We start from the raw sequence: 15,132 nt of genomic DNA, 5'->3' as shown, positions 1-15,132 counted from the left end.
AAGGGAGATGATAGATAGATAGATAGATAGATAGATAGATAGATAGATAGATAGATAGATATTTTAAGCTTAAAACAAATCATCAGACACATAGATAGCTTGGAGAATTTTTAAATAGAGGAAAAAGCAGTATTACGTGAATGGCATGCATATTTTCCCACTTGGACCAAGTAAAATATTCATAGTTACAGTTCAAAATATTTCTAAGGAAAAGTAGCTACATTTTTATGATGTGGAAGGCTCTCGCTGCAAATAAACTTTGCTATTTGAACCCTAAACAAGTCAAACCTGAATTACAAGAAAATATCCTGTGGCAGTTACAGAAAGTATTACTTAACGGCATCACAAGCCTTTCATCAGCTACTGTACTTGACCTGGGTGCCAGGGATGAATTTAAACAATGTAAAGGCAAGTGGTAACTGTTTCACAAAATAAGCCTGTTACACTGGAAGCAATAAATTAAGAAACGTATAAGCTCACCGATGGAAACAGAGATGAAAACAGTCCATAGGACCTCCTATCTCGGTCTTCTTAAATATTTAATACATTCTTATTTCTCACTCTAAACTCAAGAACCACTGGAGAATCCACTGGTATCTTTTCTATTTATTAATATTTTTTCTTATTTTAAAGCAATGGACTTCACCTGGATGTGGTGATACACTATTCAATCACAACATTTGGGAGGCAGAGACAGGCAGATCTCTGTGAATTTTATGCCAGCCTCATCTACATAGCAAATTTCAGGCAATCACAAAATAATAATAGTAATCATAATCATAATCATAATAGGTCTCCTTACCCTTTTTTACTCTAGTTGTCATTGTTTATTTATTAGTTGCCCTGTGAGTTAGTTTCCTTTCTTATAGCTATCATAAAATACCCTAACAAAAGCAACTTAAAGGAGATAGATAGATAGATAGATAGATAGATAGATAGATAGATAGATAGATAGATATTGTGGTTTGACTCACAATTCTAGGTTACAGTCCGTTGTTGTGTAGAACTCAGAAAGCAAGAATTTGAACCATGTAATCACAGGGCATACATAGTCAGGAGACATGATTAATTAATGTATGCATGCATGTCCTCTGCTCGTCAGGCTCCTCTGCCTAAGGAATGGTGCTACCCACAATGGACAGAGCTCAATTAATTTAACTAAAATATTCTCCCACAAACATAACTGAAAGCAAACTTGATCTAGACAGTCCCTCATTGAGATTCCACTCAAGTAATTCTAGAGAAAAAGAAAGAGACTCCACCATGAATCCACCCCAAAACCATCCCTCCTTTACCAACATCTTTTAAAATCAAGAATTATTTTCAACTTCTTTTTCTTCCTGTCTGGCTGGAAACATGGCGTCGTGCAAAGAAGGCACCAGCTCCACCACCACCTCCTCCAGCTCTGCTGGTGGCACCATGGGCAAGGGCAAAGGCAAAGGCGACTCTGGAGCTTTGGCAGTAAAGCAGGTACAGATCGATGGCCTGGTAGTATTAAAGATAATCAAACATTATCAAGAAGAAGGACAGGGTTGTTTAGGAAGTGATCTTGGGTCTGGTTGTAGAAGATCTACTAGAGATTAACAACTGTTTCCCATTCCCCCAGCACATAGAGGATAATGCTGATTTTGATGAAGTGCAGCCTCAGATGGAGATGATGCACAGCCTTCACTATGTAAACATTGATCACCTCCACCTGGGCTGGTATCAGTCCACATTTTATGGCTCCTTCCTTATCCGGGTGCTTCTGGATTCTCAGTTCAGTTACCAGCACGCATTGAACAAATCAGTCGTTCTCATTTACGATCCCATAAAAACTGCCGAAGGATCTCTCCCACTGAAGGCATACAGACTGACTCCTAAACTGATAGAAGTTTGTAAAGAGAAGGACTTTCCCCCTGAAGCACTGAAAAAGGCAAGCATCACCTTTGAGCACATGTTTGAAGAAGTGCCGATTGTAATTAAAAACTCACATCTGATCAATGTCCTAATGTGGGAGCTTGAGAAGAAGTCAGCTGTGGCGGATAAGCATGAGTTGCTCAGTCTCGCTAGTAGCAATCATTTGGGGAAGAATCTCAAGTTGCTGTGGACCGGATGGATAAGAAGGGCCAGGACATAATCAAATACAACGTGTACATGAGGAACACCAGTAAGCAGCAGCAGCAGCAAAAACACCAGTGTCAGCAGCGTCGCCAACAGGAGAACATGCAGCGCCAGAGTCGAAGTGAATCCCCACTCCCTGAGGAGGACCTCCCCAAACTCTACAAGTCTCACCAGGCCCCTGGGTCAGATTAGCACTTATTGCCAGAACATCAAAGAGTTCACTGCGCAAAACCTTGGCAAATTCTTCATGGCCCAGGCTCTTCATGAATACAATAATTAAGAAAGGAAGCTTCTAGAGAAGACATTGAATAAGTAGACAGACTTACTCTTGTTGAGACTCAACAAGAGTGACGCTTGGAAAAATGTATTTCTGTACTGCAAAGTGGAGAGGTGTACTGTGCTGTTACTTCTGTAATGGTTTTCTAGCCAATAATAAAAGTTTATTTGGTTGTTCAAAAAAAAAAAAAAGAATTATTTTCTAAATTTGCATATATTTATTTTATCATTTTATAGTTTTGATAACAGAATGATATCTCCTATTGCAGTAATAATTGCACTTACCATATATCTTACAGGGTCTAAACTTAGAAGATTAACAACAGGTCCTAGGTTAAAATTAAGGTCCTAGGTTAAAATGAAATGAAGGGATTAGCTGGGCCTGGGTTTTTCTGAATGGTCTACAGAATAATCTACTTTTCTTTTTACTCTTCCTTCCTCCCTTCCTTCCTTTCTCCCTTTCTTTCTTCCTTCCTTCCTTCCTCCATCCATCCCTCCTTCTCTCTCTCTCTTTCTTTCTTTCCTTCTTTCTTTCTTTCTTTCTCTCTTTCTTTCTTTCTTGTATCTTAGCTGCCCTGTCTATGAAGTCTCTGCATCTTCAGAGCCATTGGTAGAGAAACTCTGGCCCTACATTTGCCTTACACCTCCCTCTGCTGTGGTCTGTAAATGCTTTCTAGATATAAATATTCAGATTATTCCCCTGAGCTCGTCTGAATTGTCACCCTGCTTCATACTCCTTAAACTTAATCATATTTTCAAAGTCCCTTTTGCCATACAATAATTATCAACCACCAATTATAGGTTCTAGGAATGAAGATGTGGACATTGGGGGAAAGAATCAGTTTTCTGACTATCATAAGAATTTTCTACATACACAATTATGAAATAAAAGTCAATGTCCTGAAATAAGAGTTTAGCTTTATCAAACAGCATTTTTCCTAACTACCAGCCAAATAAATGTGCTTACTTTACACATTTATACTTTGTTATGATATAAACATCTTTAAGAATTAACAGAAGAAATGAAAGCCATACACCAATTTTGAGTAGAAGGTACCATAAGAAAAGTGGTTAGTGTTCAAGATAGAAAACAACAAACACGTGTTTCTTCTTCCTATTTATTTTTATTTTTGGTTCTTTGACACAGGTTTTCTCTGTGTGTAGTTCTGGATGCCCTAGAACTCGCTATGTAGACCAGGCAGGCCTAGAACTCACAGAGATCTGCTTGCCTCTGCCTCTGTGTAGGAATTAAAGGCCTGGGCCACCACTGCCACCCAGAAAGCATGTTTGTCCTAACCAGGGGTCCAATGAGGAACTTCTGGGACCCCAGAATCCTTAATGTTCTGAATACTTACAACTTATGAATTTCTTTTAGGAGATAGAGACTGAAAAAGAATATAAGTCCAAACAGATAGACAGTGACAATTCCTACATGAACAAATAAAGGAATCAATAAAGTAGAAGATTAAAGTAAATGAATGGGAAGTGATCTAAAGGTGTTCAATAAGAATTTATATGACAGGACATGGAAAACTAACAGAACTTTTGAAAATATGAGCTTCCTTTTTCTTTTCTTCCTACCACACTGCCCAGCCAGGCCTGGTCCACTCAGTCCTCATGATAGCATGGGATCTGCTCTTTGCACTCAGTAGCTACAAGTGTAGAATTACTGAGCTTATATAACAGTACTTAAGGTGTTCAAAAGACATACATGTGCATACACACACACAGACATGGCAAAATATGTATACATATAAAACTAAAGATAAATAAGAATTTTATTTATTGGGTTTTTCGGAGGAGGAAAGGGTTCCACAAAGTGTCTTTGTTACCCTGGCTGTCCTGGAACTCGCTCTACAGACCAGGCTGGCCTTAAACTCAGAGATCCTCCTGCCTCTGTCTCCAAAGTGCTGGGATAAAGGTGCACACCACCACTGCCTGGCAAATAGAGATACTAAAATAAATAAAAGGAAATTGATACTGCACAGGCACACACACGCACACACCACATACACACACACACACACACACACACACACACACACACATACTTCACTGTGGTTCTTGCAGCTCCTCAAATGTCCTTGTCCTATAAAAACTAGCTAAAAATTGAAAAGACACCAAGCAACAATTCTCTGAAATATACCTTTATTAAGCATTCTTGAACAAATGTCCTTCCAATAAACCTTGAGCTCTTTGTGGGTACAGTGATTTTTGCAGTGCTTGGGGGAAACCCAGAACCTCATGCTTGCCAGGATAGAACTTCACTAACAGAGCCACACTCCTACCCATTCATTGCACATTTTTAATGATGTCCTTAGAAACACACCTCCCAACAAGACCAAAATGTGATATCGGCAGAATCCAAAGGGAATTCCTTCCATAAATAGACATGGTTTGTGCCTGGGCTTCTGGAAACACCTAACTCATATACCTGTGTTTAAGATGTTGCGTGTCACCATCTGTAAGTGACTCATCTGTAAGTATGACCTCTCAATTCTGCCTTTTTAGTCACCTTTTCCTCATATAAATATTCCAGGTTTCCATAGCTCTGCCAGTACATTCTAAATACATTCATTCAGGTCCTGCTAGAAAACACTCCGTGTTGCCCCCTTGGATCCCAAACATCCAACAGAAGGTGCATTGAATTTGCCTGGGAAATGGGAAAAATGTCTTATTGTGAAAATGAATTGCATTTCTCCATCTTTAGAGGAGAGGGCTTTAGATACATAAGAATGTTAAATCCTGAGGGAAAATATAAACAAGCATATCTTATTTGCAAAAAGACACTGCCAGCATCTTGCCAGGCAATGCAGAGAGCAAACATTTATCCCCACAGGATTCACACAAACATTCTTTCTTTCTTTCTTTCTTTTTTTTTTTTTTTATTTTGCCTCCAGGTCTAAAAGGCCTGATAAGTTCAATGTTTGGCTTAAACATACCAAGGATTCAAGACCACAGCCTGCATTTATTAATAAGTGAAGTGGGAAGAAGATTAGGAGCTGGATGGATGGGGGTGGTCGGGAGGATCTGGGAGAAAATGAGAAGAGAAAATAATGATCAAAATACATGGGATAAAAAGAATTTTTCAATAGAAAATATATTAAATGAATCAGTAGGCTTCATAGAAAATGACAGCAACAGCACCCAGATTCTAACAGTAATAAACAAAAGTGTATAGTTTAGTCTTTCCTCTATAATGGTTGCAAACCACATTGAATTCCCTAGATAATAAAGGGATTTACTAAACATACACATACAAACACACATGTACATATATATGCATGAATAGACATGTACATGCATATACACACATACAGCATATACACATACACACACACACACACACACACACACACACATATATATATATATATATATATATATATATATATATATATATATATACACACACATACAACATGGATAGATTCTTTTCTTGTCACTATCCCCTTAATACTACACTATGAAAAGTATCTATAAGGCACTCCTACCATATCAGGTGTTGTTAGTAACCTAGATGTGCTTTAGAGTACACGGACGGCAATACCTAGGTTATATGGAATTATTATACCATCTTATACAAGAGACTTGAGTATCTTCCAAGTTTGCTATCATTGGGGAATTCTTTTTTATTTATTTATTTATTTATTTTATGTATATGAGTACATTGTAGCTGTACAGATGGTTGTGAGCCACCTTGTGGTTGCTGGGATTTGAACTCAGGACCTTCGGAAGAGCAGTCAGTGCTCTTAACTGCTGAGGCATCTCACTAGCCCCATTGGGGAATTCTTAAAATAAAGTTTTTCTTGCTTTACTTTTTGCATTTGAGTATAATGTTGTACATGAGTACATGCACACAGGCATATAGATATGCAAATACCTTAAGAACCTAATAATTCAAACAACATTGGTTACACAGGTTGGACCACAGGGAAGCATTAAGGATTTAAGATCATATAAGCCTGTGAACAGCTTCCACCTCTGCATTTGCCACTATTGAGTTTGGGGCAACAGACATTATCTCCATGCGCCAAGGTTGCTTTCTTCAAGACTAAAATGAAGAGAATAAATGACACCACACTTTGTCATGTGATTGGGGAAACTGGCTTGTATTTGGCATATGGCAAACATTCGAGAAGAGAAAGCTTTTAGCATTAATGGTGTGACTAACTAGCTGGCTCATCACACAGTAAGATATTCCTCTCTTCTCATCACTATGACTTTCATGGGACACTAGACATGCTCTTATTTAGTGCCAAAGGTATGCATTTCTTTTTTTCTTTTTTTTTTTTTTAAAGATTTATTTATTGTTATATGTAAGTACACTGTAGCTGTCCTCAGACACACCAGAAGAGGGCATCAGATCTCATTATGGGTGGTTATGAGCCACCATGTGGTTGCTGGGATTTGAACTCAGGACCTTCAGAAGAGCAGTCGGTGTTCTTATCCACTGAGCCATCTCACCAGCCCTCTTTTTTTTTTATTAGATATTTTTTTTATTAACATGTAAATTTCTCCCTTCCCAGTTTCCCCTCTAAAACCAAAGAAACAAACAAAAACAACAAAAACAAACCCCAGCTGCCTCCCCACTCCCCATGCCTGCCACCCCACCCTCTCCTGCTTATAGGCCCTGGCATTCCCCCACACTGGAGCACAGAACCTTCACAGGGCTGAGGTCCTCTCCTCCCATTGATGATCGAATTTGCAATCCTCCACTATACACACACTGCCAGAGCAATCAGTCCCACTGTGTGTACTCCTTGGTTGGTGGTTGAGACTCTGGGAGCTCTGAGGGTACTAGTTAGGTATGCATTTCAATTCACATAATTTTTTCTGTTAATTGGCATTCTGAGCCCTCATTGTATATGTTGGCAGCTAGCTAAATTCAGGTAAGTAGCCATTCCTCTGTCTTTTTTCTGGGTTTACATCATGATTTAGAGAAGCAGCTCACAACCCATAGGTTGTGACCCTTTTGGGGGGTTGAACGACTCTTTCACACCTCAGATTTTCTGTATATCAGAATTTATATTACGATGCATAACAGTAGCAAAAGGACACTTATGAAGTAGCAACAAAAAGACTTTTATAATAGGGTCACCATAACATGAGGAACTATATTAAAGAGTCACAGCATTAGGAGGGTTGAGAACCTCTGATTTGAAAAGTTAATAAAAGAAAAGCATAAGCCACAGCCGCCCTGGAGGCGGAAAGACATGCTCTAGTTTAAGACATGCAAGCATTAGTACACCAGGATGGCATCTTAGAACGGGGGTACCATTTCCCGCTTAAAATGCCTTCCACCCAATTTTAGTATATACACAGCAAAAGGTTTTGAGTTTCAAAAGAACCTAACAGAACCCAGAGACAACAGGATGGGGTTAGCAAAGAGTTCCCATGTGACTCCTCCCACATCACTTCATCTCACAATTCACTAAACATCATTTCCTCAGAGGGTGAGAAGCAAGAAGACTCAGAGCAAACATGGACTTAGATGTAGGTGGTTCTTAAAAAGGCTCTGTGTGTGTGGAGGGAAAGGGAAATGTCAGGGTCCTAAATAGGGGAGGAGGGGCTCTAATGATAGAGTCTTCAAGCAATCCTCAAGGGAAGGAGATATCAGTGTGTTATGTGAGAGGTAGGACCTTAGGAAGCCCCACGGACCTAACAGAATGGTCTCATGCTCCTGAGAATAATGGGGGGGGGGTGCTTAGATGCTGAATGAACTTCCCTATTCTCCAGCACAACCTACCTATAAATGCAGAGAGAGAGAGAGAAAGAGAGAGAGAGAGAGAGAGAGAGAGAGAGAGAGAGAGAGAGAGAGAGAGAGAGATGCTTAGATGCTGAACTTCCCTGTTTCCCAGCATGATCTACAAAGGTGAAGAAGCACTGTGCATGCAAGGACAGAACAAAGCTGGGAGTTTTGCTGAATCTGAGTCCTTCGAACAATGTTAGTGAGTGTGTGTGTGTGTGTGTGTGTGTGTGTGTGTGTGTGTGTGTGTGTGTATGTGTGTGTGTGTGGCAAGACCCGAGAGAAGGGAGTAGGCACCAAGGGGTTGCTGGTGAGGAAAGATAGCCACCATCCTCACTCTGCTTTGACTCTGTTCATGCCATAATCGTAGCACAGATTTAAATGCAACCCCCAGAGAAAAGACAGGAAGCATTCAGGTTTGCTCCAGCTTAGGAAGGAAGAGTGGGGTTTCAGTAATGTAAACTAGAATGAGTAATGGGAAAGAACATGTAAAGCGACTGGAAGGACAAGGCAGAAGGATTTCTGTGGGATTGGAGACAAACTTGGGTTACATGGTGAACTGCAGGACAGCCTGGGGCATTTGCTAAGAACTTGTCTCCAAAGAAGGGTGTGGAGGGGAGACTAGTGAGAGAGGAAGGAAAGAAGAAAAAAGGAAGAAAGAGATGGAGGGAGGGAGGGAGGGAGGAAGGGAGGGAGGGAGGGAGGGAGGAAGTTATGCACCTATTGCAGGAAGGATAGGATCTTATGACTGCAAAGGAAGAGGGACAGAAACCTTAGGACTCAAAGATAAGAGGAATTCTAGGTGGGAGTAGCAATGCCTTATATACCAAGCACCAAGCAATGCCTTTGCAACAGCACCAAGGTAGGAGCAGAGAGTTTGTGGGCAGTGTGCCTAGTCCTGTGATAGGGTGGGCAGCAGTGGAAACCTGCAGGAAGACAGGGAAAGGTCTGCAGCTGGAAGAGGGATGCTTTTCCAGCTGCAGGCACAGTGACTGAAGATGAAGGGATAAGGCACTTGGAATTTTAAATTAGAGGCCGAAAGTCCTATCCAGTGCCTAAAACGCTGAGACCTAACACACGGAGAAAGAACTTTAAAGGGTGCTCAACACATCTCAGGGAATAAATGCAAACACTCAGGCAGAAGGGAATGCAAATGGTATCACTCCTCTTATAGAAATCTTGACTGTATCTAAATTCCATTGTCTATCAAAAACTAAAATCCCAAGGTCAGAAATCTAACTAACAATACATTTTTTCAGATATCAAGATGCTGGAGAGCTGGTTCGGTGGCTAAAAGCACTTGTTGCTCTTGCAGAGGACCCAGGTTTGGTTCTCCACGCCCACAGGACAGCTTGCCGCTTGCTATCTGTAACTCCAGTGTTGGGGATCTAAGTGACCTCCTCTGCCACCAGACATATACAGGGTGTGTACACATACCTGCAGGCCAGACATAAAATAATAAAATGAAAATTCCAAAGTAAAAAGATGTCAAATTTTCACCCAAACATTCAGCTTGGGCATTTTTAGTTAAATGTTAAAACGTCCCAATTCTGTACATTTTTCAAGTAAGACTCTAATGTGCTTAGCTTTGAGACTAAGTATTCTCCTCATCAAAGGCAGATTTCAGTGAAGTCTAATGCAGAATACAGCTTTCTCTTGGGCAACAGGAGAACCATTCCTGAGGACTCCCTTCATGATTGTCAGACACACCTTGATTTGGGCTTGGCCTTTTCTTCATTCACGTCTAAGGTCTTGCAATGTGCTCTTACCGCAGTACAGTGAGCTGAAGGCATGCAATGTAGTAAGGGAAATCTGGTGTTTCCAAAGCATATTGTGAAGCAGAGAAACGCCGTGTTTGTTAATATGAGTTCTTCTCCATTCCTCCAGTACACACTGGGGCATCTCTGGTACCTTTCTCTTTCCTAGTATGGTTCAGCATACAGTAAACTTGCTAGAATATAAAAAGCTTACACTGGGATGAAGGAATGCTTTTAAAAGTATATTTTATCTTTTTCATACCAAGAACATAACAAAGCTTGCGACTAAGGAAATGGCTCAGTTGGCTCAGTGCTTGGCCAGACAAGTCTGAAGACCTGAGTTCAAGGTCCAGCAACCTTATAAAAAGATGGGTGTGGCAGCACACCTTGTAATTGGTGTTGAGGAGGTGGAGACAAGAGGATCCCTGAGGCTCTCTGGACAGCTAGTCTCAAGGAACCAGTGAGGTCTAGATTCAGTGAGAGACCCTCCCTGTCTCTAATGGTAAGGTGAAGAGTAATTAAGAAAGACACCACCTACTGTTGACCTTTGGCCTACACACACACACACACACACACACACACACACACACACACACACACACGAAAAGCGCAAAGCTTAAATGGTTTCCTGTGTCTAAATACATGCCACATTGATCTTTCTTACATAAATGCTAGAGAGTTACATGTTCCGGATGCCTTAGGCATATGTCAATTGCCAAGGGAAAACAGAGGCTGGTCACCCTGCATCTAAGACAAAGAGATAACATATTTAATATTCGCCCTTAACATATTCATTTCTAATATAATGGAGTATAATCATATACTCTAGAATAAACAGGAGAGGGATAGAGGAAAAATGAAGATAAAAAGAAATGAACAAAAAGACTATGTCCAGGCTAGAGACACAGCGGAGCCATGGATCAGAAGTGTTACCATACACAGCAAAGAATAGGACACGGGGCATGAGGATGAAACAGGGAGCAGGTACATAAAAAGAAAATGTAGAAGGAGTGAAAATAACCCTGTGCTATGAGTGACATCCCATGTCCCGCAAGCAAGGGCAAATGGGGACAACATTCATGTGCAGAAGCACTGGACCACAGACAGGGTTCATGTGCAGAAGCACTGGACCACCACTGTAGAGAGCGTTGCTGTTGCAGCAGCTGGGACAGGTGTGAGACATTATATTATGGGGTAGCACATGGCACAGATTGGAAGGACTGGGCGTGAGCCTTTGGGACAGACACCTTGGTTCATGGATGGCAGGCTTTTGAGTTACATGACTAGTACTGAATGTCTTCTGACTTGATCAGGGACCAGGAAAAAACATCAACATGGAATCCAGGACTACCCTCTCGGCTCAAAGCGAATGAATGGTTTGGGACAAAAGCCGACAGTGGTTACAGGATATAAAGCCCAGGCTTTGCGGTTGATCGGCATGATATAGAAAGGCGTCGTCAGCAGGATGAGTTACCTGTCCTTCACAGAAGTAGGGCTCACCCTATTCCATCAGCATGGATCCTACTACCTATGACTCAAGCTCCAAGATGCATCCTGGTGACTCTGAGCCTTGGGAGATAAGTCCTGGAGGATGAAATTCTACCCTTTCTGTGGTGACCGTTCTCTGTTTGGCTGGCGTTGATGCAGACCCAGATTTCCGGAGGAGCATTTGGCTGTGCACAGTAGAGGCTTCATTTGCCAGACTCCCCTCCAGGAAGCCCTGGAATTATATCCCTTAGCCCAGCAAAAGTGTCATGTGGCAGCTTCCAAGACGCTACCTTAAAAGTGTGTGTGTAGTGTGTGTATGTGTGTGTGTGTGTGTGTGTGTGTGCGCGCGCGCGCGTGTGTGTTTACATGTGCTCAGACAACAGTGTTAGATGGTGTTCCTTGCGAGCTATTCACTTTCTTTTATAAGAGAGGGCATTTTGCTGGCCTAAGGGATGCTGAGTAGGCCAGGCTGGCTAGTCAGAGTCACAGAGATCCATCAGCCTCCATGTCCCTATTGCTAAGATTACAACTGTGAGTCACAACACTTTTTCACATGAGTTCTAGGGACTGAACTCAGACTTTCATGTTTATAACGCAAGTCCTTTCCTGACTGAGCCATCTCCCCAGCTCCCATGTAAGTTTTTCTGCTTTCCAACTCATCCTCCAGCCCCTTTCCAACCCTCTCTTGGACTATCCTGAACAAAGACGCGAGATACAAAGGGAGCGTGGATCTCTTGCACAAAGGAGCACCACATCTACTCTGGACTCAGTCATCAACCCAGACTTAACACTTGAATCAGAAGTGAACATCTATTTTGACTTGGATTTTTCTCTCTGTCACTTACACCTAAATAATTCATGGGGACAAGTTGTATCCAGGGCAGAACATGTACTGGCCAATTTGTGACTCAAGCTCAAAGATTCATTCTAGCTGCTATGTCTGAGACAGGCCCTTCTGCAGAGAAATGGAATGCATCTGACTTCAGTGACCTTTAAGGATTAGCATCACTGGGGAAAGAAAAAAAATCCACAGCCACCTCCCTGAGTCTGATCCCACACTTCATTATAATTGTAATTTGACTTTCTGAAAGCAGGAAGAGAATTCTCTGACCTGAAGAAGAGAGGGTCTGGCTCCCCAGACACAATTTTCATTGCATACTGATAAACTGATGTGCAGGTTTTGGAAGTGATTTCTAGACGCCTAGCCCAGAGAACTGACCCAGGGGCTGACCACTGACGGTATCTGTACACTGGCAAGTGACAATTCAAATTCTCCAAAATTATGGCAACTCTGTAAGTGTCTGTCTCTTTGGACAGCCATGCCACCTCTCTTGTTATCATGTTTTTCTTTCCTAAACCTTGACAAAATGGTTGAGAGTATAATTGATTCTACTGGTTCCCATCACCCAAGAACATAAATAAGGCACACTAAGGACATGGGGCCACAGGGCAGGGGGAAGCTGGGGGGCAGAACATGCACTTGTAGTAGCCTGTAATAAATTTCTACACATTGTTTTTAGCAATTATGTTTAAAATTATAAGAGATCAATTTTTGCATGATCAATAAAGGACAGTCGCAGAACCAAGAGGACCTTGAGTTTAAGGGCAGGCAGCAAGTGCCACTAGGTAACCAACCATCTCTGGTCTTCTTCATGTGTGAAACAGACAAATAATGGTAGCATTTCAATTTGTTCTCAAGCATTTCCATAAGCCCTGATTAAATCATTGCTGTAAGCTAAGACTCTAAGAGCAATGCCTGTCAGACTCTAAGAGCAATGCCTGTCATCTACTAAATGAGACTCACGTCTGTTCTTTTGAGGACTGGCACAAGCCATGTAAAACACATAGAGTTCTGCCTAGAACCAGGAGTATTGCACATTGTCTGTGTTGTCTGTGCTGGACATTACCATAATTATTAGCCAAAGTCACTCTGTAGAGCCTCCCTGCGATCAGCCATCAAGGAGCAAAGGATGGTCCCAGCAGGGGATGGGGCTCTTGCTGTGGAGGCAGCTGGTCTAGTGAACAGCAGGAGCTTTTATTGAAGGTCCTCTCAATAAAGCAGCTTCCACAATAAGGGAGGGAGGCAGGCTTCAGGCAAGCCCATTTACAACAACCAATGGGATGCGCCTCCAATTTTCTTCCCCAGTCTTCTAGAAACATTGGGAGGGAAAATAATTCATCTACTTCAGGAAAACTGGCTTGTGCTTCGTCAAATGGCCTGATGGGGCTCATACTGCAAGAGCCCCATGAGTTAACGTGCCTTGCCTTCACGGTTTGGTCGGTTGGTGTTTGTCTTTTCCTCTCTTCTAAAGGGTTTAGTTGGTTCTCCCCAGCTGTGGCAATGACTCGTCTGTAACTTGCATGTGAAGGAACCTCTAGAACATGAGGAAATTAAGCTTACATTGTAAAGCTAGGCACAGGGGCAGCAGAGACAGCTTATTAGTGAGAGCACACTAATAAGGATAAATAAGAGAGGGTAGGCATTCAAATCCCCAGAACCCACATTAAAAAAAAAAAAAAATGCCTGACGTGGCTGAAAATGTCTGAAACTCCAGGACTGAGACTTGAAGACAGGTGAATCCAGAAGCTTCAAAGTGTGCTTCAGGTCAGTGAGAATGAGAGTGGAAGACACCTAACATCTTTCTCTTGATTCTACACACATACAACACACACACACACACACAACCAAGCAAGTTTTCACTTATAAGATCATAGTATGTGAGCAAGACCAAATATGAAGTACCGAGAACCCCCTGCTCACTGCCCACACCCACGTGTATACTATACACATAGCCTTCCTCATCATTTCGAGCCAGGACTAGAACACTTGTAATTAACGGATGATGCTACCTTGATGCATTGTTACTGTCAATCATCCACATATCTGCCTCCATGGAACCTCCCAGAAGGGCAGAACCCTTTCTTCTCTGTCTATTCATTCTTTCTCCATACCTAACCTCTGATAAACACTGAGTTTTTACTGTCTCTAGATGCCTGTCATTTCCTGGTGTCAAACAATTAGAATCCTACACTACATAATCTCTTCAGGGATGGCTTCTTTCATCTAGCAATATACATTGAGATATCCCCCATGCCTTTTATGGCTGGAATCATTTCTGTTTGTAGTACTAAGCTATACCCCCTCTAACTATATCACAGTCTGTCTACACCCTTATAGAAGAACAACTTGGTTGCCTCTAAAATTTGGCAATTATGAATAAGCTTCTTTGCATATATGCATAAATAATTTTTCAGGCTTATTGTGTAGATACCAAAAGATCATGATGGTTGAATCATGAAAGTCACATGTTTAACTTTGTAGGAACTGTCAAATTCTTCCAGACAGCTAGACTCTTTGGAATCCCTACTGACAATGAATGAGAGCTTCTGGGGCTCTATGTTTTAATCAACATTTGATGGTGTCAGTGTTTAAGATTTGATTGGAACCAATAGGCATGCAGTGGTAAGTCATTATTAGTTTAATTTACAATTCATTGCTGCCATGTTTTTCGTAGCATGATTCTTTTCCATCTTTATCTCTTTGGTGTGGTATCTGCTCAGGTCTGTTGCTCATCCTTAAAGTAGATTATTCGATTTCTCATTGTTGAGATTTAGGAGTTATTTGTATATTTTGGAGAATGGTGCCTTATCTAGTATGTCCTTCACAGCTCTCTTTTCTCCTGCTTTGTGGTTTGCCTTCTTTCTCTTGGTAAGACTTTCATGATACCTTGTAACTGCGTAAACTTTTCTTTCTTTGTC

General features: G+C 41.4%; 1 pseudogene; it reads left to right on the top strand.

Annotated features, from left to right (window-relative positions):
• The first annotated feature begins 1,356 nt into the window (after positions 1 to 1,356).
• LOC116076249 lies at positions 1,357 to 2,401 on the top strand (annotated as a pseudogene).
• The last annotated feature ends 12,731 nt before the right edge of the window (positions 2,402 to 15,132 follow it).

The sequence above is a fragment of the Mastomys coucha genome, unplaced genomic scaffold (assembly GCF_008632895.1).
Source record: "Mastomys coucha isolate ucsf_1 unplaced genomic scaffold, UCSF_Mcou_1 pScaffold4, whole genome shotgun sequence".
Taxonomy (NCBI): Eukaryota; Metazoa; Chordata; class Mammalia; order Rodentia; family Muridae; genus Mastomys; species Mastomys coucha.
The sequence above is the reverse complement of the archived record's forward strand: the minus strand, read 5'-3'. Positions and strand labels throughout refer to the sequence as shown.